This window comes from Ahaetulla prasina, chromosome 2 (assembly GCF_028640845.1).
Source record: "Ahaetulla prasina isolate Xishuangbanna chromosome 2, ASM2864084v1, whole genome shotgun sequence".
In the NCBI taxonomy this organism is placed as follows: domain Eukaryota; kingdom Metazoa; phylum Chordata; class Lepidosauria; order Squamata; family Colubridae; genus Ahaetulla; species Ahaetulla prasina.
The window spans coordinates 281542674-281570509 of record NC_080540.1 but is presented as its reverse complement, the minus strand read 5'-3'; positions in this window follow the sequence as shown (position 1 = coordinate 281570509).

The following is a 27836-nucleotide window of genomic DNA, read 5'->3' as shown; positions in this document are numbered from 1 at the left end:
CCTCATTTCCCAAGACCACCCAGTCGCTGTGATCGCAGCCAAACTTCGGACTCACCACCGCAGTGCAGTATGCACCACGCACCAAATGCAAGGTTTGCACACCCAAAGGAGGCATGGGGTAAGTAGAACAGCGCGGAGGGGGGGAGGTGACCAGCTGTGGCGCGCGATCTTTTTTTGTACTTTTAAAAGCATCTTTTTACAACCTATTTGGCCGAATAGGTCGTAAAAAAATGCTTTTAAAAGTAAATAAAGGCTCTGACGATCGTGCAGCTCAGCTGTGATCATCAGAGCCTTTTTTTAACCTTTTAAAAGCATTTTTTACAACCTATTCGGCTGAATAGGTTGTAAAAAATGCTTTTAAAAGGTAAAAAAAGGCTCTGATGATCGCGCAACACAACTGTGATCGTGGGAGCCTCTTTTTTTACTTTTTAAAAGCATTTTTACTACCGGTTCTGGTAGTAAAAAAGGGGGAGGAAAGAAGTTTGGACGATGTGCGTCGCTCGTCAGAACTTTTTTTTTTTACATTTTATACTATCAGTTCGGTGAACCGGTAGCCCTTTTTACTACTGGTTTGGGAGAACCGGACAGAACTGGGAGCATTTCACCCCTGGATGGATGCCTTGCCCTTTAACAATGTTTTGCAATTATTTGATGACCATAGTTAACCAAATGACAACTGAATGTGATAGGCAAGTCCTGTCATTGTGGCACATTCAGGACACTTTCTTTGGGAAGGTTTGAGGGACACCTTCTTGGCATACTCAGCAGAAATCAAGTAGAAAAACCTGTCCTAGATTGGGCCCCTCCAAATGGCAGGAAGTGTTATACATATTCCATTATTATTTTTTAAAGAAAAACTCCCTGCACATTAAAAAAACAGCATGTCTAAAAAGCTGTTGGGCCAGCTTTTGCTGCCTGGCACACCATTTCACTGGAGGCAAGGTGGAGAACATTAGAAAGGTCTACATTCTCGACAGCAATATGGAGAAAATGGCAACGGAATGCTTCATTCCTTGGATACACGAACTTTAACCCGAGTCTATTTTGTTTTGCTTTGTTTGCTTCCAGGTTGGGAATTGTGATATTACTCAACCCTGTCTTTCACAGCTCAGGCCTTCTTTCTGTCTATCATGGGAAGGGCGATAAACCACTGCTACCTTCTTAAGACGAAATGGGACAGCTTGCCACAGCCAACTCAACATTGGTCAATTCACTGCAGGAAAATTAACTGCAGCACAATTCAACAATGTTATTGAATTGTTTAAAATAATTTAAAAACTGTTTGAATTTTTGTCATTCACGTTTCGTTTTGTCCCTTCTTTTACATCCTTTATTTTAAAGATTCTATTTCACAATTTCTTCGATATTTAGGTAACTTTTGTCCCGTGGCTAGTTGCCCCATGGCGAGTTGGCTATGGCGAATTGTCCCATGGTGAGTGGGCCATGGAGAGCTAACTGAGATGAATTGGCTGTGGCAAGTTGTCCTAGATCCGTGATGGCGACCCATGGCACGCGTAGCCATATCAGGTGGCACATGTAGCCATATCAGTGGCACATGTAGCCATATCAGTGAGCACAGGAGCTCAGCTCTGGCTTTTCAGGCCTTCTAAGCCCACCAGAAGTAGAGAACAGCTGTTTCCTGCCTCTGGAGGGCCTGGGCGGTGGTGGGGAAGGCCCGTTTTTCTTTCTCACCTGGCTCCAGAGCCTCTCTATGAGTCTGGGAAGGGCAAAAATGGCCTTCCCCACCCCCCAGGCCCTCAGGAGGCCAAAAACAGCCCATTTACCAACTTCTGAATGGACAGGAAGAGACTTTTTTTCTGTCCCCAGTCTCCAGAGGCTGGGGACAGCAAAAACATCACTTCCTGTCCAACTGAAAGTTGGTAAACGGGCCATTTCAGGCCTCCGGAGGGCCTCTGGGTGGGGTGGGGAAGGCTGTTTTCGCCCTCCCCAGACTCATAGAGACACTCTGGAGCCAGGTGAGAGAGAAAAATGGGCCTACCGGGCCATTGCTTGCCAGGAGCGGGGGAGGGAGTAGCGCACACGCGTGCGCGGGGGGGTGTCACATCGAATTATGTGTGTGGGCACGCGTGTGTGACCCCCCCCCCGCCTCCCTCTCCTGGCACGCAATGGCAAAAAGGTTAACCATCACTGTCCTAGATCCTTTTTAAGAGATTATATGATGTCTCTCTCCCAGAGATTGTACAGCTCCCATCCAGAAGGTGTTCAGGAAGCAACTCAAAATACGGCTGTTTTACCAGGCCCTGGAGTAGAGAGGTGATGTGAGCCTCTATGGATGTTTTTTGTTGTTATACACCTAGTCCTCGTCTTACAACAGTTCTTTTAGTGACCGTTCAAAGTTACAACGGCACTGAAAAAAGTGACTTACAACCATTTTTCACAGTTGCAACCTTTGAAGCATTCGCTCAGCTCCGGGATGGTCTGGACCGAAATTGGGATGATCCAAGCGAGGGAGAGGAGACACGTCTTGTTGAGTCCATTTGGGATGAGTTTGACCCTGTGGCTCCCGAGGACGTGGACAGGTTGTTGGGGAGACTTCACGCCACTACATGTTTACTGGACCCATGTCCTTCCTGGTTGGTACTGGCCACTCAGGAGGTGACACGAGGCTGGCTCCAGGAGATTATCAACGCTTCTTTGTTGGAAGGGGTCTTCCCTGCCGCCTTGAAAGAGGCGGTGGTGAGACCCCTCCTCAAGAAGCCCTCCCTGGACCCAGCTATTTTGGGTAATTATCGTCCAGTCTCCAACCTTCGCTTTGTTGCGAAGGTTGTAGAGAGTGCTGTGGCGCGACAGCTACCCCAATACCTGGATGAAGCCGTCTATCTAGACCCGTTCCAGTCCGGCTTCCGACCCGGGTACAGCACGGAGACAGCTTTGGTCGCATTGGTGGATGATCTCTGGAGGGCCAGGGACAGGGGTTATTCCTCTGCCCTGGTCCTATTAGATCTCTCAGCGGCTTTTGATACCATCGACCATGGTATCCTGCTGCGCCGGTTGGGGGGATTGGGAGTGGGAGGCACCGTGTATCGGTGGTTCTCCTCCTATCTCTCTGACCGGTCGCAGACGGTGTTGACAGGGGGGCAGAGGTCGACCGCGAGGAACCTCACTTGTGGGGTGCCGCAGGGGTCGATTCTCTCGCCCCTTCTGTTCAACATCTATATGAAGCCGTTGGGGGAGATCATCAGTGGCTTTGGGGTGAGATACCAGCTGTACGCTGATGACACCCAGCTGTACTTCTCCACCCCAGGCCACCCCAATGAAGCTGTTGAAGTGCTGTCCCGGTGTGTGGAAGCCGTACGGGTCTGGATGGGGAGAAACAGGCTCAAGCTTAATCCCTCCAAGACGGAGTGGCTGTGGATGCCGGCACCCCGATTCAGTCAGCTGCAGCCGCGGCTGACTGTTGGAGGTGAGTTATTGGCCCCAAAGGATAGGATGCGCAACTTAGGTGTCCTCCTGGATGAACGGCTGTCGTTTGAAGATCATTTGACGGCCGTCTCCAGGGGGGCCTTCCACCAGGTTCGCCTGGTTCGGCAGTTGCGCCCCTTCCTTGATCGGGATGCCTTGTGCACGGTCACTCATGCGCTCGTTACCTCTCGCTTGGATTATTGTAATGCTCTCTACATGGGACTCCCCTTGAAGTGCACTCGGAGGCTTCAGTTGGTCCAGAATGCAGCTGCGCGGGTGATAGAAGGAGCTCCGCGTAGCTCCCATATAACACCGCTCCTGCGCAGACTGCACTGGCTACCTGTGGCCTTTCGAGTGCACTTTAAGGTGTTGGTTACTACCTTTAAAGCGCTCCATGGCTTAGGGCCTGGGTACTTACGGGACCGCCTGCTGTTACCACATGCCTCCCACCGACCCGTACGCTCTCACAGAGAGGGACTTCTCAGGGTGCCGTCCGCCAAGCAATGTCGGCTGGCGGCCCCCAGGGGAAGGTCCTTCTCTGTGGGGGCTCCCACACTCTGGAACGAACTTCCCCCGGGTTTACGCCAAATACCTGACCTTCGGACATTCCGTCGCGAACTGAAGACATCTTTTTATTCGCGCGGGGCTGGCTTAAATTGATTTTAACAAATTTTTAAATTCTTAGTAATTAATTTTAAATGGGGTTTTTTAGCTTATTATATATTTTACTTCTCAGGCTAATTTTAAAATAAGTTTTTTAACTGCATTTTAAATTTGTATATTGTACCGTCTGTTTTATTCTTGCCTGTACACCGCCCTGAGTCCTTCGGGAGAAGGGCGGTATAGAAATCAAATAAATAAAATAAATAAATAAATAAATTCCTATGCTCATGTGATCAAACTTCAAATGCTTGGCAACTGGTTCATACCTATAACTGTTGCTGTGCATGTGATTCCCTTTTGCGACCTTCTACCAATCAAAGTCAATGGGGAAGCCAGATTCACTTAACAACCAGGTTACCAACTTATCAACTGCAGGGATTCACTTAACAACTCAGGCAAGAAAGGTCACAAAATGGGGCAAAACTCACTTAACAATAGAAATTTTGGGCTCAATCGTGGTCGTAAATCGAGGATTACCTGTACAGAGTTTGCCTGTTGGGTGTTTATGATCTCTTTCAATTTATTTTTATTTTTATTACCTAAATAAATGTAAGCCCCCCCCCAAAGTCATCTTGAGTCAAGTAGTCTCCAAATTGTTTAAATAAAAAGTAGGTTAACATGTGATGCCAGTTACAAAACAAGTGTTAAATTCCACACCAGTTGTACAAATTGTTCTTATATTAGGCACACCAATGAGTTTGTATCAACTTAGTAACAAATTATACTTAAAATAATTAGGGGGAGAATCTTCTGGTGTGTAACAGCTGCTCTCCAAGAAAGCTAAAATACTGGGTGTATCAGTTACCACCAATAAAGCTTGGACTTAATGAAAAAAAAAATCAATGAAGTTTCTCATTTTTATTTTTAGAAAAAAATTATACACACACAATTAACAATTTTAAAAAAACTTTAAAAAATAGAAGAGACAACCCCAAACAAATTAAAAATATACATTAAGAAAAGGAAAGACCATAAAATATATTTTTTATCACGTGTCACTAGTTTACTAATAAATAGAGTACTATTATTTTAAAATATCACAAAATCTCCACCACGGTAACCCATATAGCTGGGTCCTTTGATTAGTAGAAAATATTGCCTTTTCCAAAACAGATAAATTACACACTTCTGACAATCATTCCTTAATACCTGGTGTAGGAAGTTAGCACCCACCCCTCTCCTAGAAAAATGAGATATTTTAGGAAATATTAAAAGGGCAGAATATTTCCCCTAAAAAGGAGGCAGAAACTCAGCCATACCCCACACCCCACACCCACACCTTTGTCAATGGGCCATTAAGGCCTGGGCCAGACTATACTACCTCCTTCAGGCAGAGCCATAGTAGGAATTACCAAAAGCCCTTTCATTACATCATCACCCAGAAAGAGTCAACCAAGCCTGGGACTCAAAAGACAACCTACAGAGTTACCCCTGCATGGCCCCATGGGAGTCTGACAACCAATCAGAACACAAGCTCAAATTCAAAAGCCTACAGAGGGCATAAAACCCAGGCACTCTCAGCATCTCTGCCCTTTTTGCGATCAGGCAACTCAGCTGGGATCGTCAGAACCTTTTAAAAGCATTTTTTTACAACCTCTTCGGCCAAAGAGGTTGGAGAAAATATGCTTTTAAAAGTAAAAAAAAAAAAGTTGGCCACAACCACCCAGTCACATTACCCCACCACCACCAAGCCACGCCCACAGAACCGGTAGTAACAAATTTTACATTTCACCCCTGTTGGCTGGACTGAGGTTATTGCTACTTCCTGAGAGGAGTGGGATAGGAATGATGGAAGAGCTTGATTTGCTTGTGGCATTTAGAAAAAAAAAGGGAAGAAACAGCCCTGCTGCAGAGCAGTAAAACTCGTGTGAGTGGGAAAGCAGGTTTTTTACAAGATCCTGTCACTTTTAATCAATTTATCTTTCTGGAGAAGTGCAGAGGCAGGAGACTTTTTTTTTTGTTTTGTTTTCAGATCTTCCAATCGGAGCAAAGTCTCCTAAGAGCCCTCATATAAACTTGATGGATCAGTCATCAAATACAACATCCCACCCCCCACCCCCCCCACACCCAGCCACCCGCTCCTTGGAGAACGCACAGAAGCCAGGAATCTGATTGGGATTGCGTCTTTATCTTTTATTTAGGATATTTGCCTATTTGGAGTAGGATGGCAGGAAAAAGCATAGAACACAATGCAAATGTTCAGCTGCAAGAACAGTTCCAGGAAAAGGGCAAGGAAGATGAGGAATTAGTCAGCGCCAGGTGGAGATGAACTGCCTGGTTTTTGGTTGAAACCTGTGGCTGGTCTACTCATTGCCAAGCAGTTTAACAATATACTACAAGGAGGTGAAATTAAAGATGGGTTAACATCTGGCAAAACCTGCATGATAATGAGAGAGCCAACAAAAGGGCAGCACCGGGCAACTACAATTACCAACTACCTGCTTACCAAGATTTTTTTTTTAATTGCTAATTGGTAGGGTAGCTGATGCAGCATCTCGTTGAAAACAAGTTCTTTCCATTTGAGCAGAAAGGAAATCACCCAAACATCAAAAGGATAGAAGATCGGTTGACAAGTCAATTCTGGAAAACTGTAAGAGAAGGAAGGCCAACCTGAATGTTGTTTGGCTTGATTACAAGGAGGCATTTGACCTCTGGCCCCGTGACTGGATAATCAAGTGCTTAGAAATAATAGGAATCGCTAGAAACATTAGAAACTTTGTTCAGAACTCTACCCTCTTGGCCTTCTGTGAAGCTTTGAAGACCTAGCTGCTCCCCTAAGCCAGTGATGGCTAACCTTTTTGCCATCACGTGACAGGAGGGGGGCACAGGGTGCCCATACCCATAATTCTATGCACCCCACCCCCACGCATGCGCACTCAACCCTCCCCCCACCCCCACCCCCGTTCCTGGGATGTGATGGCCCAGTAGGCCTGTTTTTCTCTCTCACCTGGCTCCAGAGCCTTTCTAGGAGTCTGGGTGTGTGTGTGAAAATGGCCTTCCTCACCTCCCCGGAGGCCAAAAATGGCCTATTTGCCAACTTCCGGTGGGACCGGAAGGCCTGTTTTTTGCTGTCCCCAGCCTCCAGGACCTCTCTAGGAGTGGTGGTGGGGGCAAAAATGGCCTTTCCCACCTCACCGCGCCCAGAGGTCCTCCAGATGCGAGAAACGGCCTGTTTGCCAACTTCCAGTGGGACCTGAGCTGAGCTCGCATGCCCACTGATATGGCAAAGGTTTGCCATCACAGCCCTAAGCGCTGGGATAAAATTAGAAGGTTGGGTTGGTGTTTTGTTGTTTTAATGCTTTAATCTGTTTGGTTTTATTGTTTTAATATGTTTTTATATATTGTTTTAATTATTGATTGGAAGCTGCCCAGAGTTGGTTAGAAGATAGGCAGCTATATAAATGTTTTAAATAAATAAATGCATGTCAATAGTGATAGAATGGGAAAGGTTAAGAGAGGAATCTTTCGAGGAGACTATAACTACTGCTACTACTACTAGCTACTATATTCCACTGATTCTTCTGTCAGCAATACTCAGCAATCCAGGCAGAGATGGTATTCAGCCGGTTCAGACCGGTTCACCCGAACCGGTAGCGGAAATCGCGGGTGGGCCTGCCCACCCTGGCTCTATGCCATCGTATTTAGGCACGTTTTTGAGGCCGGGCGCATGTGTGGCAGGCAGGCATGTACACACGAAGTGGTCATGCGCACACACAGCAAACCAGTAGTAACAGGCCGAAACCCACCGCTGAATCCAGGCTATGGCTATGTAAAATTTGTTACTACCAGTTCTGTGGACGTGACTTGGTGCGGGGTGGGTAATGTGATTGGGTGGGCATGACCAACTTTCTTTTTTTTACTTTTAAAAGCATTTTTTCTACAACCTCTTCAGCCAAAGAGGTTGTAAAAAAATGCTTTTAAAAGGTTCTAACGATCCACCTGAGCCGCACGATCATCAGAGCCTTTTTTTTTACTTTTAAAAGCATTTTTTCTACAACCTCTTCAGCCAAAGAGGTTGTACAAAAATGCTTTTAAAAGCCTGTGATGATCAGGCAATTCAGCTGGGATCGCCAGAGGGAAAAAAGCTTTTAAAGGGTTCTGACAATCCCAGCTCAGTTGTCTGATCACCAGAACCTTTTTAAAGCATTTTTTTACAACCTCTTTGGCTGAAGAGGTTGTAAAAATGCTTTTAAAAGGTTCTGGCGATCAGGCAACTCAGCTGGGATCGCCAGAGGAGCCTTTTAAAAGCTTTTAAAGGGTTCTGACGATCCCAGCTGAGCCGCACGATCATCAGAGGCTTTTTTTTAACTTTTAAAAGTATTTTTGGCCAAGAAAAATGCTTTTAAAAGGTTCTAACGATCCACCTGAGCCGCACGATCATCAGAGCCTTTTTTTTTACTTTTAAAAGCATTTTTTCTACAACCTCTTCAGCCAAAGAGGTTGTACAAAAATGCTTTTAAAAGCCTGTGATGATCAGGCAATTCAGCTGGGATCGCCAGAGGGAAAAAAGCTTTTAAAGGGTTCTGACAATCCCAGCTCAGTTGCCTGATCACCAGAACCCTTTTAAAGGATTTTTTTTCAACCTCTTTGGCGGAAGAGGGTGTAAAAATGCTTTTAAAAGGTTCTGGCGATCAGGCAACTCAGCTGGGATCGCCAGAGGAGCCTTTTAAAAGCTTTTAAAGGGTTCTGACGATCCCAGCTGAGCCGCACGATCATCAGAGGCTTTTTTTTAACTTTTAAAAGTATTTTTTCGGCCGAAGAAAAAATGCTTTTAAAAGTAAAAAAAAGAGAAAACCTCTGATGATTGCATGGCTCAGCTGGGATAGTCAGAATCCGTTAAAAGATTTTAAAAGGCTCCTCTGGTGATCCCAGCTGAGTTGCCTGATCGCCAGAACCTTTTAAAAGCATTTTTTAAAGAGATTCCTCTCTTCTGATGATCGCGCAGCTCAGCTGGGACAGTGGGGGGAGGGATTTTTGCTACCAATTCTCTGAACCACCCGCTGCTATCGCTACCGGATTGGGCCATCCGGTCCGAACTGGGCGCATTTCACCTCTGATCAAACATCAAGAACTTCTGCCAGGTTAAACACTTCCTTTATACGGACAATCTGAAGCTATATGGCAAAACACCACCTGAAATAGAGTACCTGCTCAACATTGTAAATATATGCAGCCAAGATATTGCAGTCGAGGTTTTACTAAACAAATATGCCACCCTCACTATCAAACGGGGGAAGCAGTGAAAACCGAAGGAATCAAGATGCCCTGTGGAAAGAACATGAAGAGACTGGATGAAGGTGATCACTATAAATACCTGAGCATCCTTTAGGTGCACAAAAAGAAGGTTCGTAGTAAATGCATCATAAGTGAAGAAGATCTTAAAGTCCAAATTCAGTAGCAGCAGGCAAGTAATACTGAGCAATTCTAGTCATTACATATATAGCTGAAATAGTAGACAGGACTCAAATTCTGGATAGGAAAACCAGAAAGATAATGAATCATGGCCTTTATCCAAACAGTGACATCTACAGACTTGGAATGTTGCAAATATACCAGACAACTGAAGAAGACAAAAGCAGTGGTGAAATCCAAATTATTTACTGCCGGTTCTGTGGGTGTGGCTTGGTGGGCGTGGCAGGGGAAGGATACTGCAAAATTCCCATTCCTTCCCCACTCCTGGGGGGAGGATATTGCAAAATCTACATTCCCACCCTACTCTGGGGCCAGCCAGAGGTAGCATTTGCTGGTTCTCCGAACTACTCAAAATTTCCGCTACCGGTTCTCCAGAACCTGCTGGATTTCACCCCTGGACAAAAGGATATCTGAAGGACAGTGAGGAAGAAATGCACTGAATCTAGTACACCATGAAGGCTTACTGAATACCAAAAAGGCCTATAAAAAAAGACCAAATGAAGAAAGGAAAAGAAACATGCCAAGGCAAAATATTACACAGCCAGTATATAAAAACATTAGCAGGCAAAGCAGATAGCAACAAGATCTGGCCATGGCTAAGAGCAGGAAAGTTGAAGTAAGATCCAGAGGTGCTTAATGCACAAGATTAAGCCTTAAGATTAGCTGTATACAAAGCCAGAATTGAAAAGATAGCAAAAGACAGCAAATGCAAAGAATGTCTCTGCAAAGAAGTTGAAGAAACAGTTGACCACCTAATCTTGCAAGACGATCACACAGACTGATTACAAATAGCAGAATGACAAAGCACCAACAATGATGCAAAAATACCACTTGCTCCCAAGCAAGAACTGGTGGGACCACAATACAGAAAAGGTTAATAGAAAATGAAGAGGCTAAATTGGTCTGTGACTTTAGAATTCAAATAGACAAGCACCTGCCACACAACACATTAAACTTAAACATTGTTGCTAAGAAAGACCAAAAAAATGGCAAATAGACATTACAATACTTGGAAACAGCAGAAGAGACGAGAAAGAACTGAAGAAAATCACAAAATTAAACGTAAAGGTAAAGGTAAAGGTTCCCTTTGCACATATGTGCGAGTCGTTCCTGACTTTAGGGGGCGGTGCTCATCTCCGTTTTAAAGCCGAAGAGTCAGTGCTGTCCGAAGTCGTCTCCTTGGTCATGTGGTGGGCATGACTAAATGCCCAAGGCGCACGGAACGCTTTTACCTTCCCACCAAAGGTGGTCCCTATTTTTCTACTTGCATTTTTTTATGTGCTTTCGAACTGCTAGGTTGGCAGAAGCTGGGACAAGTAACGGGAGCTCACCCCATTACAAGGCCCTAGGGATTCGAACCGCTGAACTGCCGACCTGATCGATAAGCTCAGCGCCTTAGCCACTGAGCTACCACATCCTTTATACATACAAAATATAAAGAGATGCAAATAAAAGTAGAACGACCAATAGCAATAGGAGGCCTAGATAAAATTCCAAAACATCTGGAGCTCCACTTTAATGCCATCAGCATTGACAAAGTACCATCGATCAATTTCAAAAGATAGCTTTACTTGGACTAGTTTACATCCTGTGATGATACCTTTAACATTATATAACATCTGCCTATCCCGGGTTCTTTGGAAGGACTTAAAAGGTCCACAAAACGCCAAATCTAGTCTAAACATCTGACTGACAGTGCAATCAACCAACCAATGGAACAGCTTGCCTTCAGAAGTTGTGGGAGCTTCATCACTGAAAGCTTTCAAGAAGAGACTGGACTGCCATCTGTCAGAAATGGTGTAGGGTCTGCTTGGATGGGGGGTTGGACTAGATGACCTACAAGGTCCCTTCCAACTCTGTATCTGTGTATGTGTATAATACTGACTTCTGCAACTATGGGCAGTTAGAGTGTTCTCTGGAGAGCTGTGTCTGAAGTAGGATAATTTGAGTCTGGTTATCTGTGCCTTGAAGGAGAACTTTGGATTGATTTGTTCAATGACCCATTTGTTAGTTTTCTTGGCTGTCCACGGTATTCTCAGGAGTCTTCTCCAGCATCAAAGTTCAAAGGCATGAATATTCTTCTTATCCTGCTTGAAGAATCCGACTTTCACTTCCCTGGAGTGTTACAGTGAATACTATGGCTTGCATGATTCTGATTTTTATAGAATAGAGTAGAATAGAGTAGTACAGGACAGGACAGGATAGGACAGAATAGAATAAAAGAGTTGGAAGGGACCTTCTAGTCCAACGCATTTGAATATCTTTGCTAGCTGTCTGACTAATGCACCCAAAACAATCAAACACTCTCGGGATCTTTGAATTTCCAAAAGTAAAACTTTATTGGAGAAGCTATTTTGGTACTGAAGAATCAAAAGCAGCTCTTGTTTTCCTGCGCAAATGCTTGCCTAGTTAAAGAATAGCTTCCCTTTCTTCCCCCCAGCCTTGGGTGATCACATTATCCAATTATGAGACGTCCTTTTGTTATGGGAACAGTCCGCCTCCTTCTCAAGCACCTGCAGACTTTTGGAGTAGATGGGAACCCACCAAAATACATGAACAATACTTCTGCTGTATGGAAATTTTGTGAAACATTGGCAGGCTTACCAGACAGGGGCTGCAAAAATCCAGATGACCACTAGCTGGCATCAAATAAAGCTTTCTGTACTTTACTGCCATCTATTACTATGTTTACCCATGTTTAAGGGACACAGTGGCTCAGAGGCTAAGGTGCTGAGCTTGTCCATCGAAAGGTCGGCAGTTCAGCGGTTCGAATCCCTAGTGCTGTGTAACGGGGGTGAGCTCCCGTTACTTGTCCCAGCTTCTGCCAACCTAGCAGTTTGAAAGCATATAAAAAATGCAAGTAGAAAAATAGGGACCACCTTTGGTGGGAAGGTAACAGCGTTCCATGTGCATTTGGCATTTAGTCATGTTGGCCACATGACCATGGAGACGTCTTCAGACAGCGCCAGCTCTTCAGCTTTGAAACAGAGATGAGCGCCGTCCCCTAGAGTCGGGAACAACTAGCACATATGCGCAAGGGGAACCTTTACTTTTACCTATTCTTCATCTCATGGAAGAATCTCAGATGAGCTTTTGACAAGCAATTTAAAAACCATTGCTCTAACACAGCAATGAGGAATTCTTGGACTCTGTAAAGCTGGCTGGGTTTTTAATTCTAAGCTTTGCCCAGCTTTGTCAGCCGGTTCTATCGGTAGTGGCTGCTGCTGGAGGCTCCGCCCACCCACCCGGACGTCATCACGTCCCGTTTTTGATGCTCTGCACATGCCCCGAAGGTCCTGCATTTGCAAACCTGAAGTGAAGGTAATGTTATGACCCAGGCCCAAGTAGGTAGTATTAGACGCAACAGTTCAAAAACAGATTTTATTAGAACAGCTGAGAATTAAATTCATTCTCAGCGTTGTCCAAACTAAATCAAAACAAATTCTTCATAACACAATTCTTCAGTCTTATCGCCAACCTTGGTTTAATTAGGTAAACTGCCAAAGGCTTTTCTTGGCAAAAGTTCAAAAGCAGAAGATGCTGACAAGAAATAAATGCAGCAAGACAAGGAGCAATTCTATCAACGTTGTTTTCCGGCAAAGAGCTCAAATGCCGTTGCTGGTCTTTTAAGCCTTATGGGAGGGGCCAATCATCTCTTGGCCCTACTCCCGAGTCATCCTCTTTGCTTGAGCTGCTCTTGCCTTCTGGCAGCTCTTCTCATGCGTGCATTAGGAACAGGCTCCTCCTGTTCCTCTGCCTCACTACTATCAGGCTTTGGAGGCTCTGGAGTCCACACCTCACTCCCCGATGGCCCTGGCCTCATCTCTGCCTCTGACACAGAGCCCTCATCCAGCTCTTCCCCAGCCTCCAGGACTGGCCCATGTTCTTCCTCAGCCTCATCTCTGTCCGAATCCACTGCCAGCTCTGCAGGCTGCTGGCGGACCACAACAGGTAAGTGAATACCACCCCTGGCTTTGTCCCAGTATGTGGTCTTGGCTGATGAAATCTATAGTCCAGCAACTTTCAAAGAAGTTAAAAAATGGCATTTAACAATAGACATATTTCAGATCTTAGTAAGATTTACTATTCCCTTGACACCAGAAGATATAAGCTGGATCACCATTAGGATTCACTTAGTCTAAATAAACATGAATTACGGAAGACTGGTTTATTATCTGGTGGAAACACAGTCAACTCTCCGATGCTGCTATATTCAAGATCTGAAAGGCTTTGACTGAGAAGATATATGGTTCTTCATTGGCTTCAAAACAGCTGATCAATTATTAATTTGCTTCCAATTCAGAATTGCATACTAAATTCATCCCCCATGGCTTCATTCCAGGCAGTAAACTTTGGATTAATTTATATTTAACTTTCTGGAATGAAAAATAACAGCATAACTGAGTTCATGCCATGAAACAAAAATGTAAGAAATCAGGAATTCCTTCATCCAGCAGGTACGATTGATTTTCATTTCTTAGGTGCATCAGAACTTTTGGTCCCCGGATTAATTGCTGAATGGCAGTTCCCAATTCAGTCAAGGAATTCTAGGAATAGTAAATAATATTACTGACTACTAGTAACTGAACATATGGAGGCCACTACTTCCACATTCCTGTCTAGGCCTTTCCTTTGGCCTAACCATCAGTGGTGGGTTGCTTCCGGTTCTGTCCGGTTCTTGAGAACCTGTAGTAAGAGCCTCGGGAGGTTGCGCCCACCTGCCCTGACATCATATTTGGCGATCTGCACATGCGCACGTGTGCTCCCGTTGCAAAAGAGTAGTAAAGGTAAGTAGAACCTACCCCTGCTAACCAATGCACGAATGTATCGGCGAACATCTCCTTTTTTGTCATCCTTCAGACATCTCGTTCCCAATCCTGAAGCAGCTTAACATTGTCCTTATTTAATATTTTGATCTATCCACTCTTTTATCCCAAAACAATTGTATTTGGGAATACAATGTGACATGCTTCGTTGACAAACCATTCTGTTGTTGGCAGAGTTAGGGAGTCCAAGAGGGCTCAGCCCATATCAGCTTTACCAGGTGGATCGGACAGGAAACATGAGCAGATAAACTAACCTGACTTATTATAAGGCTATGTAAGAAGTTAGCACCCACCCTTCTCCTAGAAGAATGTAATATTCTAGGAAATATTAAAAAGGCAGAATATTATATTTCCCTGGATGAGAAATAGAGAAACATGTTTTTTTGGCAGGAAGCAGATTCACTCTTAATAGCCGCCACCCTCTTCAATAGCCCATAGCAGATGTCAGCATTTAAGAGATAAAGAGATAGCTATGTCTATTCATAAGCAAATGCCCTTAACCAAGATCCAACAAAGATAGGATTAGCCCTCTACCCATCTAGCAACAGAATTTACCACATGGCACCTGGAGAGATTGCATCACCCAGCAAGGTTCAACCAAGCCTGGGACTCAAAAAGACAATCTACATAGTTACCCCTGCATGGCCCCATGGCAGTCTGACAACCAATCAGAACACAAGCTCAAATTCAAAAGCCCAGAGAGGGTATAAAACTCAGGCACTTTCATCATCTCTGCCCTTTTTTCTCCTTCACCCAACATCATCAAGGCATGTGATCCTGTCCACCATTAAAAAACCATGTTTCCAGTGTCTTTTTCCCCACTTGGAACCGAACCCAGACGGACACTTCTTTCAACAATCTTTAAGGAAAAACAAAGTCCAGTTGCCTTTTGAAAAAGGACCTTTGGGCGTCTCCTCCCTCTCCTTGACTGCTAATAAATTAAGAGAGCCTCTCTACTGAGCCTCTTGTTTTGCCCTACCCATTATAAAGCTGGGGAATATGCTGTTTCTTATCTACCCATTCCCTAGGCAGCATCTCTTTATTTATTTATTTATTTATTTTTCAGATTTATATACCGCCCTATCTCCCTAGGGACTCAGGGCGGTTCACAGGCAATTAAAAGCAAACATATAAATACAATTTAAAATAACACATAAAAAACTTATTCAATAGCCAAATTATTAAAACAATATAAATACTAAAAACCCCATTAAAACCAATAAATTTAAAAACTAACCCAGCCCCGCGCAAATAAATAGGTGTGTTTTGAGCTCGCGACGAAAGGTTCGGAGGTCCGGAAGTTGACGAAGTCCTGGAGGGAGTTCGTTCCAGAGGGTGGGAGCCCCCACAGAGAAGGCCCTTCCCCTGGGCGTCGCCAGACGGCACTGCCTAGCCGACGGCACCCTGAGGAGTCCCTCTCTGTGAGAGCGGACGGGTCGGTGAGAGGTATTCGGTAGCAGCAGGCGGTCCCGTAAGTAACCCGGCCCTATGCCATGGAGCGCTTTAAAGATTGTCACCAAAACCTTTGTCCCATCTCCCAAGGTCTTTCCCACATACCATTGCAGCCCAGCAATTAGCTGTTTTAGCTGGCATGAGCCTGCCCTTTGCCTTCTGGCCCTGGGCACCTGTGCAGCAGGAGGGTCTGGTTCCTTAAAAGCAGCCTCCCTCCCTCTCTCTTTTCCATCTGCCAAGTCTCCAAGCTGATCCCAGATTCAGAGCCTGGATCAACATGAATGACAGATAACCCGTGGTGGCAGGGAACTGCACAGTGAATAAGTTGGTGTAGGGGGTTTTTTTGGGTCTCTTTATGGCACAACACTTCCTGACTCCTTCAGCCTTTGTTTGATCTCCTTTTGACCTAGGTTTTAGTGCACTTTCAGAAAAGTCTTAAACCCCTGCTTTAAAATGACATAAAAAACCCCCAACAACAATTGAGAAACGTGAGTCAGCAGTTGCAAGGTGAATTAGAAGTTGGCTGTTCCATTGCGTCAAGCAACCATGTCACCTTTGACAGGTGTTAGGACAGTCTTCAGCATATGCTCAACCCTTTTTTTTAATTTATTTACATTTATATCCCGCCCTTCTCCGAAGACTCCGGGCAGCTTACAGTATTTATTATTATTATTTATTTATTATTTATTTAGATTTTTATACCGCCCTTCTCCCGAAGGACTCAGGGCGGTGTACAGCCAAAGTATAAAAACAACACAATGTACAATTAAAACAAAAACTTAAACATAATCCATAAATGGCCGAAATTAAAACAATCAAATTTAAAAACCCTTAAAATTTATAAATAATAACCCCGATTAAAATTGTTTAGAATTAAAAGTTTAGAATTAAAAATTTACAGTGTGTAAGACAATAGTCTCATCCTATTTACAAAGTCAACTTACTGTCCCCCCAACAATCTGGGTCCTCATTTTACCTACCTTATAAAGGATGGAAGGCTGAGTCAACCTTGGGCCTGGTGGGATTCGAGCCTGCAGTAATTGCAGGCTGCTGTGTTTTAATAACAGGCTATCTTACAGCCTGAGCCACCACGGCCCTTGTCTAAAAGAGCAATAGACCCTCGTTCAGAAGCAGGCTGGATGCAAATTTAGCGGTCTTTCAGAAGAAACATAAACCCATCCCCCAAGTAGCCCATAAAAGACCAAGACAGGAGCTAGGAGACCATGTGAAATAAAATTTCTCCTGTTTTAACATAGACGCCTCCTCACACCTGTCAGCTGCTTTCAGGGGTGGCTAACAGGTCCCGGTAGCTCAGTTTCATGCTTACTATCCCTCCTAGCAGTGCAATAAGTTGCCAGGGCTGGGAGGGGCAGCTGAAGTCCAGAGAGATGGATATCTACCTGCCAGGACTCCAGTGCTATGACTTTGATGTAAAGATTCAGCCAAGATCTCCAATTCTCAAGCAGAGAAAAAAATGATCCAAAGTCTAAAATGAAGGGGGGAAAAATAATTCCAAAGCTTAAATTCCAAAGAATTTAAACTCTAAAACAGATAGGTAGAGATGGGAATATGTGGCTTGATTGTTTTTTTTTAATAGGATCTCCTGAGTATTATTATTTTCTGTTCACAACAATGTGAATTAATAGCTACCAGTTATTTAGCTGGTCTCCTCCTCCTCTCCTTCTCCTTCTTCTTCTTCTCCTCCTCCTCCTCCTCTTCTTCTTCATCCTCACCTTCTTCCTCCTCTTCTTCCTCCTTCTTTTGTTTCCCCAAAAATTGGACCCTGTCTCATATTTTTTTGAACCCTGAAATAAGCACTTGGCCTTATTGCCATGTGCTCAAAAGCCCGATTGGGCTTTTTATCAGAGGATGTCTTATTTTAGGGGAAAAGGGTATTTTACCCCAACAACCCTGTTGGGCCAAACGAGAGTGACTTGCCCAAAGTCACCCAGCTGGCTTTCATGCCTCTGGCTTCTTTTTCTGCAATAAAGCAACTTATCTGGCTTTGCCACATCCTTGAAACCTCCGCTGTAGGTAAGTTTCTAACTATTGAGTTCAGTATTTGGGGTGTCAAAAGTTATTGCCACACCTAGGTAAGAAGTGGAGCAATTACTACCACCCCCTAGTCATGGGACTGCATAGTCAAGCAGGAGAATTGCTGGGTTCTTGGTACCTACCTAAAACCAAAAACAATTCCTTTTCCAAGATAACCCTTACATATCCCTCTATGGCAAGATTTTTTAAGAATGGTGCAGGTATAAGAATTCCGGTAACTCAACTGAATTTCCTGTCTGCATCAACATTTGTCCAATATAGATTACAAGTTGTTCTCAACTTAAAACCATTCATGTAGTAACTGTTCGAAGTAACAGCTGCAATGGGGGTGGGAATGGCTTATGACTGGTCTTCACACACAGAACTGACATGGCATCCCCACATCACATGATCAAAAATTTGGGGACTTGGAAACGTGCAGTTATCTATGACTGCTGCAGGATCCTGGAGTCATGTGATCGCCATTTGTGACCTTCCCAGCTGGCCTCCACCAAGCAAAGTCAATGAGGAAAGCTGGATTCACTTAATGACAGTGTGATTCACTTACCAACTGCAGTGATTTGCTTAACCACCATGGCAAAAAAAAATATGTAAAATTGGATGCTAGTCACTTGACAACTGTCTTGCTTAGTAACATCTGGCCTTAATTATAGTTGTCAGTCAAGGATTACCTGTATGGCAAAATCTTTCTTGTTTTGTTTCTTGAATTTCTATTCAAGAGTAGACTAGACTAGACTAGACTAGACTAGACTAGACTAGACTACAATACAATACAATACAATACAATACAATACAATACAATACAATACAGTACAATTCTTTATTGACCAAGTGTGATTGGACATACAAGGAATTTGTCTTTGGTGCATAGGCTCTCAGTGTACATAAAAGAAAAGATACATTCATCAAGAATCATAAAGTATAGTACTTAAAGATAGTCATAGGGTACAAATAAGCAATCATACTAGGAAACAATATAAATCATAAGGATACAGCAATAAATTACAGTCATACAGTCATAAGTGGGAGGAGATGGGTGATAGGAACGAAGAGAAGATTAATAGTAATAGTAATGCAGACTTAGTGAATAATTTGACAGTGTTGAGGGAATTAGTTGTTTAGCAGAGTGATGGTGTTCAGGAAAAAACTGTCCTTGTGTCTAGTTGTTCTGGTGTGCAGTGCTCTATAGCGTTGTTTTGAGAGTAGGAGTTGAAACAATTTATGTCCAGGATGTGAGGGGGCCCTCTTTTTGATTTGTGCAGTATACAGGTTCTCACTGGAAGGCAGATTGGTAGCCATTGTTTTTTTTTCTGCAGTTCTAACTATCCTCTGAAGTCTGTGTCTGTCTTGTTGGGTTGCAGAACCAAACCAGACAGTTATAGAGATGCAGATGACAAACTCAATAATTCCTCTGTAGAACTGGATCAGCAGCTCTTTGGGCCGTTTGAGCTTTATGAGTTGGTGCAGAATGAACATTCTTTGTTGTGCTTTTTGGATAACATTTTTGATGTTAAGTGTCCATTTTAGGTCTTGAGATGTGGTAGAACCTAGAAATTTGAAGGTCTCTACTGTTGACTCAGCTGGGACTCAGGAGGTAGAGAATAGATGGGGGCAGGGCCAGTCAGAATTTTTACTACCGGTTCTCCGAACTACTCAAAATTTCCACTACCGGTTCTTCAGAACTGGTCAGAACCTGCTGAAACCCACCTCTGCTTCTCTCCTTCCCCTTCCTTTCCCCCACTCCTCCCTTCTTCCTCCCTTTCTAACCTTCTCTCCTACTCTTATTTCCCTCCCTTTCTTCCTCTCCTTTTCCCTTTCTTCTGTTCCTCTCTCTCCTTCCTCTTTTCTCCCCTCCTGTCTATCCCTCTGCTCCTCTTTCCATTCTCTTTCCATTGTTGAATTCATTTTCAATTCAATATTTTCCAAAGTGGTATCATTTATATACGCTTTATAATATAATATAATATAATATAATATAATATAATATAATATAATATAATATAATATAATATAATATAATATAATATAATATAATATAATATAATATAATATAATATAATATAATATAATATAATATAATATAATATAATATAATATAATATAATATAATATAATATAATATAATATAATATAATATAATATAACAACAGAGTTGGAAGGGACCTTGGAGGCCTTCTAGTCCAACCCCCTGCCCAGGCAGGAAACCCTTTCTTTTCAATTTCTTTTCTATTTTACCGATTTCACACATATCATCATAAATGTACATTTGCCTTGGTACCAGTTTTGACATATGGCTAAACCCACCAGCTTTCTGTTAAAATGTGCTTCCTTTCACAAGGTTAGCCTATGGGAAACAGGCACATGGAATACTGTAGTTCTGATAAAAGAGAATATCTGTAGCTCAGATTGAACTAGGGTCCTTTATGCTCCCTGCGTGGGGTTGTTTGCTTCCAGACATCTCATTACCCATCTAAGCAAGCAAACAACTAAGCTCAGAGAGCACCAAGGACTCCAAAGGGAATAATTGTCTGTTTTTCATAATCCTTTAAAGAAGAAAGCCCCTCATTGATCTGCAGATAGCATTACAATCTATTTTAATTATTCCTCCATTGGGAAAAGGAGAATCACTCCATTGGTTTTTATTAAGAAAGAGGCACTAAAGCCCACTGATCCAATCCATAAAAATCCATAAAAATCAATAGTACACGCTTCTAAATCCCTTAACTGAAGGCATAAAGTAAAAGATTGTGCTCATCAAATTTGGGGGCTAAGCAGTGATGAAATCCAAATTTTTTTACTACTAATTCTGTGGGCGTGGCTTGGTGGGCATGGCAGGGGAAGGATACTGCAAAATCTCCATCCTCTCCCCACTCCAGGGGAAGGATACTGCAAAATCCCCATTCCCAATCCACTCTGGGGCCAGCCAGAGGTGATATTTGCCGGTTCTCCAAACTACTCAAAATTTCCGCTACCAGTTCTTCAGAACCTGTCAGAACCTGCTGGGTTTCACCCCTGGGGCTGTATCATATATCTCAATCACAGATTCCCAAATTATAGGTCTGTGGTTATTTAATCAACTGTCAAAAAAAAAGCAGTTTCAATATTCTCAGATACGTTATCATTTCCACTTGTCATATATATATAAAAAATAAGCATTGTCGTAAATGTAACCGATCTAAGTTCCTTCTCCAGGATATGAGGAAATGAATTTTGATAATGACCTGCATGGAGAGCCCTCTACCAGGAGAACTCTATCTGGCTTTCAAAGCAACAGGGACATATGGAAATGAAGGTGTCGCATGTCGTTTGATACCAGTTTAATTTAGTTCAGTGCTGACAGTGTCCCGCTGCTGCAACCACATTCAAAACTGCCTGCATTCTTTGTAAGAAACACCATGCAAAGCACATTTGAGCTTTTAAGTCTATTCCTTCTCCAGTTAATGGACAAGATCTCTAATATATAGGCAGGCAGAGATCATCAGCACGTTGCATGAATAATGCATTCAGTTTATGGACTCCGACCGGGGACTTTAGTAAGCATACAGGTGCTTATGCACAGATATCAAAGTTTTTGAGAAGTCAACGTTCTTAGCTCTTTTCAATCAATAAACAATGCCATCTCCATGCTATGATTAGAGTCACAGAAGGACTGAAGAGCATTAGCACAATCGACTAATGTCAACCATGACGTTATGCTCATTCACCTACACTAAACCCCATTCTTCATTGAATAATTGGCTAGGTTCTTGCGCCACACGAAGCCATAAAGTAAGAAGCAGCCATGCTTTTGTACTTAATGTTGGGGGACAGGATCGGGCAAGGGTAAGAGTCAATATTGTAGGGTTTTTTCCTCTTTTGTAGGAGACATGTTACTTCAAAGTGTGGGTGGTGCGGTGGCCTAGAAGTGGAGCTCTCGCCTCACAATCAGGAGGCTGTGAGTTCGATCCTAGGTAGAGACAGATATTTCTCTCTCCAGGGCACACTGTGAATATATCTGCTGAATAAAACTCCGCATTGGTGACAGGAAGGGCATCTGGCCAGTAAACACTCATTGTTGAACTGCGTCCGCCACTCAATACACCAGCCGCAAAAGAATGACAGAATACATGAAGAAGGGGATTTGGGAGGGCGGCAAACAGACCTGATACAGAGCTTGGTGAGGGTACATGGGTGATAATGATAGTAGCAGCAGAGCTCAGGTGGAGTCTGGGTGGCAGAGAGCTGGTTCCACAGAGACAGCGGATCGGAACAATGCTGGAAGATGACACTGGAGGGAATAATGAGTGGCTCGTTTGATCAATCCCTCTGCACAGCTGAGACAGCCGGCAGAGAGAGCCTTAGAGCTTGGGGACGTGGCGTTGCACTGAAAACAGGCGCTGAGAGGCAGAAGCTCTCAGCGCCGACTTTAAACTTGCAGGACTCCCATTTGTCTTGCAGCTGGCTTGTAGCTGTAATAAACCAGCCTTTGACATGAATCCAGCACATTTGAGGCTTTTGTGGCAACTCAGAACAAGCGTGGCCAAGCGGGTTGAGACTCAGCTCCATTCAGTTGCCCAGGCTCCACCCCCACAAGAGATTATGAAGAATTAAAAGAGAATGATGATGATATTACTTCAAAGTGTGTTACATTTATTTTGGGGTTTTCCATTTCAGAATAAAATACTTTTGGGCCAGAAAATACCATAAATGATTTATGCTGACCAATTGTAAGATAGAATAGCAGCTTTATGAGTCATGAAAATGGGGGTCGTCAAGGACCCCACACATTCACCCATCCCACCAAACCATAATCAAATTATTAGGCTCACGTATTACATTAAGTCATGATATGGTTTGGCTTTGATTTAGTGGGATGTGTGAATTCTATTATGTTTTATTAAGCACTCTAGAGTGATGTATTAATCAAAGGCATTGAAGTATTAATCAAAGGCATTGAATATTACAATTAGTTATACCTTTGAGGTGGTGTATCTTATAACAAAGCTAATACGGGCCTTCTTTTTCTCTTGGTTTCATACACACCGTCATATATACATCTCCTCTAATCATCCAACACCAAATTTGTTCGGTCACAGTCCCCACAACTTTTTGATTATATATTATTAACCAATCCCAACACTTCAACCCCAAGGTTACAGAAGACAGCTTTGCCCTTCCTAAGAAATCTGTATGAATGCAGAACTCTGCCCCATCTTTTAAAATACAAACATGATGTGTAAGTACATATTGGCCAACAATTCTTGGTGTGGAATGGAGTTGTGGTTTGAAAATGTGAAGATTTTTTTTAAAAAAAAAGGAAAGCTGTTACTTCTACTTGAGGGAAGACAAGGACTAGTATAGAAAACATTAAAAATTCAAAGGGCTGACAAATCACATCAATCAATGAAGTCTTGCGAGTGCAAAAAAAAAAAAAAGCACATTTGACCCTTAAAACATAGTAGTAGCACTTACATTTATATACCGCTTCATAGTGTTTTCCAGCCCACTCTAAGCAGTTTACAGAGCCAGCCTATTCCCCCCAAAAATCGTCCTCATTTTACCAACTTCGGAAGGATGGAAGGCTGAGTCAACTTTGAGCCTGGTGACATTCGAACTGCTGAACTGCTGGCAATCGGCAGTCAGCAGAAATAGCCTGCAGTAGGGCACTGTGCCACCATGGCTCATATAAACTATTACCTACTTTTAAATCCTAAATTTCTCTATTCCAATAAAACCTGTTAAGATTTTGGTGATTATCCCATTACAGCAGGGGTGTCAAACTCAAGGCCCAGGAGCTGGATGTGGCCCACGGGTTACTTAGCTCTATCCCACAGGGCCGCTCTAGAAACAGCAAAGGACTGCCCTGAGGTGCCTCTGCCAACGAAAATGGAGCTCACGAGGGTCACACACGGCCCTCAGAGGCTCCATTTTCAGCCATGACGGCCTCCTGCTGCCCTCTACCAGCCTTCTGCCAAAATGGCGCTCCATTTTTGCTGGCAGAGGGCGGCAGGAGGCCATCGCGGCTGAAAATGGAGCTTGGGAGTCTGTTTTCACTGGCAGAGCACTCGGGCCACCAGAAACCCCCAATAAAAGTGATGTCAAGTTGGCCACGCCCACCCTGACCACACATACACAACACACACACACACACACACACACACACACAAGATCAAATAGAACCCTGATGAAATCGAGTTTGACACCCCTGCATTACAGTATGAGGACAGCCTGCACAAAATTCCATTACACCCGAATAAAAATAAATTCCTGTTGGCAAATCTGATGTCACACTGCATTATAATCAATTAGCTTCTATTTGTATTATCTTTATCATTCTTCATTAGCCGAACACCCTTTTGTGTCCTCCAGGTAGATTTTTTTTTTTATCAACATCCTTCTTTGTTAACAATGCTCTCTTTGTGCAAGTATCAGCTAATCCAAGTATTTTTGCAATGAGCCAGAACTGTTTAGATGAGGTAATACGGTGAATTGCAACAACTTGAAAAGATCTGAGAAAAGAATAAAAGTCTTTATTCAGGGAGAAAAGGTTGGTAACAATAGTTGCTGAACTGCTAATTATAGGAGTCACCATTTTGAACCGGCTTTAAGTTGTAATTAACAAGGAGAAGGCAGATGTACAATTCCTAAGAAACACTCTTCTAATTAACATCCATCTCTAATTTTGATATCTGGGTTATGTGAAGAGTAATAAGCAAGTTTTGAAACATCATAGTTCAACCGCACTACCTATCTTAGGGCAATAGGCTAAATCGGGGGTTTCCAACCTTGGCAACTTTAAGCCCGGAGGACTTCAACTCCCAGAATTCCCCAGCCAGCTTTGCTTTTGGGCTGCGGAATTTCGCATTTTGTGCAAAAGATTTTTTTTTTCAACCACACCGCCACAACCATGCACAACCCAATTCTAAAAAACGACCGCTTCGAAAGCTTAGAGCCAGCCTGCTCGAAAATATTGAAACAAATGGAGCAAACAGCAGTTGCACTCATACATGCCACCAGCACTGCTGGCTTCGTTACAGGGGACACTTTCTAGAGTTTGGAGCCCCTTTGAGAAGACAATAAGGATGGGGCTATTCTAATCTGCCACAGGAAGGTCTTTCTGAGAAGTAGGGTCATAACGGAAAAGGTTCTGCTTCTTCTGGGTTTCCAAATACCGTGTTTCCTCCAAAATAAGACCGGGTCTTAAGATTAATATTTGCTCCAAAAGATGCATTATGGCTTATTTTCTGGTTAGGCCTTAGTTTGGGGGAAATATAGTACTAAAGCCTCTGTTTGGTTGACAATCTTAACTGGGGCTTATTTTTGGGGTAGGGCTTATAATACGAGCATCCTGAAAAATCATGCTAGGCAGGGGTGAAATCCAGCAGGTTCTGACAAGTTCTGGAGAACCGGTAGCAGAAATTTTGAGTAGTTTGGAGAACCGGCAAATACCACCTCTGGCTGGCCCCAGCCCCCATCTATTCTATACCTCCTGAGTCTCAGCTGATTGGGAAAAAATAGGGATTTTGCAGTAACCTTGCTCTGGATTGGGGTGGGAATGGGGATTTTGCAGTATCCTTCCCCTGCTGCTCCCACCAAACCACACCATGCCCACCAAGCCATGCCCACAGAACCAGTAGTAAAAAAAACTGGATTTCACCACTGATGCTAGGCTTATATTCCGGTTGGGTCTTATTTTCAGGGAAACAGGGTAGGGTGGAATTTAAAAGAAGGCTCCTCTTGCTGATCAAACTAGCCAGCCAGAAGGGAATAAGACATGACCAATCCTTACAAACACTCAAGCTTTCAATAATAATTTCATCAATTCCATTTAGATTGTAGGCTGAAATGAAGGATGAGGGAGCCTAACCCAGCGTCCAAAAGGAACATTGATAACTGAACCGAAGCTGAACATGAGTCAAATGTAGAGTACAGCTTCTAAAAGAGGAAGACGTTCTTAACTATCTTAGCAGAAGCATTGTGTCAAAAAAACTAGAGAATCTAAATTTTCATTATAGTCTCCTGTTGACAGGCTGTGGCTGATTGATGTACAGTTGTTGGCTCTAAATGTTAAAGATGGCTAAAAGCAGGACTTTCGTTCCAGGAAAAGGCCAGGATAGTGGGTCGGATGGAGGCATAAATCTAAATTATGTAATGAATACTGGAAAGAGCTGGATGTGTTTCATCTGGAAGATAAAAGGAGTTAATAATAATAATCTTAAACTAGCTGAACGGCTCTTACCCAGATAATTAAAACAGGATACGTTTCTTAGTGGCCCAGGAACTGGAACCAAGCAGAACACGTTTGGAGAAACTTCTTAAGGATCCAAATTGCTGAACCATGAAACAAACAGATTTTTTTTTTGCTGGAATTAAATCAAATATGCTTCTCTGGGTGTGTACAGTCTTGGAATTCTGGAGTTTCAGTGGAAAAACAGCCCAGAAAAGTAGCTTTACATCCAGTGTTAAAAATTATCCATTCAATAGGAGGCTGGAAGATGAAGCACCCAAAACTCCAACTACATTTTTTTTCATCCATTTTACAGTTCAGGAAGAAGATTCAGGAGATTTATGATTCAGGCAGTCCTTGACTCACAACCATTTGTTTATAGATCCTTGAAGTTACAACAGCACTGTAAAAAATGACTTACGACAGGTCATCACACTTATGTCGCAGCTTCTCCAGGCTCACATGATCAAAAATCGGGGCGCTTGGCAGCTGCAGCATCCTAGCAGGTTATGTGATCTCCATTTCCAACCTTTCCAGCCAGTTTCCAACACCCAAAAGTGAATTGGATCAGCTGGATTTCCTTAATAATTTCACTTAAAAGTGGCTCACTTAACAACTGCAGTTGATTTGCTTAACAAGCATGGCAAAAAAAAGGTCACAAAATTGGGCAATTAACTACCACCCTACTTAGCAACTGACATTTTCATCTCAATTGTGGTGTTAAGTCGAGGGCTACCTTTAATCAGGGAATTTATTTTCATGCTACTTTCAGAGAAAATCTCCAGGGCTTCCACACTGTTTGCTATGCTATTTCACTTAACCAGGGGCAAATTATGACCCACTTACAATATCCTATGAATACCAAAGTGCTATAAATCCTAAGTTTTTTTTTTCTTCACCCGTGTTTATTTGGAAAGGAGCCTTTTCAAAGTCTTTTCATACCCAGTGTTGCCGATGCAAAACTTTCGTTTGTTTCAGCCTGGGGTTTGGAGCTTTTTTTTTTCTTCTGGGAAACATGAATTTCCAATAAAATGTAAAATGCCTTATTCCATTTTAAATTGAACAGAGAACACATCTAGCCAGTGTCATCTGCAGAGGAAGCAAAACAGGGAATATGGGAATCGCTGTGTCACAATTGAAACTCGGCTCCTTTATACGCAAATATAAATTGGGCCACATAGAAAAAGGATAAAACTTTTGACAATGTTGCTTGTTTTGACGTCCCCACTGCAGTTGCTGCTAAAGACAGCAACCAGGAAACATTGGAGATTATTCAAATGGGCCTCACACGAGCCTGCCACTAAATTTGGGGAAAATATTCAAATTCTTTGTTTTTTTGAAAAACTTTGGCCCTTCTCAATCATGGAAGGTGGAGTGAGAGGAAAGGGGTTAATTTCACATTATTTTTGGTAAGAAAGGAGTTATTTTCTTCCATTCCCATGGAAGAAACCCCTTTCTTTCCATTTTTACTTTGGGCTTCCAGAGCAGGGGTCTCCAACCTTGGCAATTTTAGGACTTGTGGACTTCAGCTCCCAGAATTCCTCAGCCAGCAAAGTTGGCTGAGGAATTCTGGGAGCTGAAGTCCACAAGTCTTAAAGTTGCCGAAGTTGGAGACCCTTGTTCCAGAAGGTGCAGAGATGACTCTTCTTGGTTCCATGTTGGGCCAAGAACCCAACAAGATAGCAAATACGAGGCTTAGAATGAGCAGGATGCAGCATTAGTTTTGCTCAAACACCTTGCAGGCTACATATGTTGGGTTGCCCCATCACAGGGCCTCCAAGGATCCAGGTTAAGAGTGG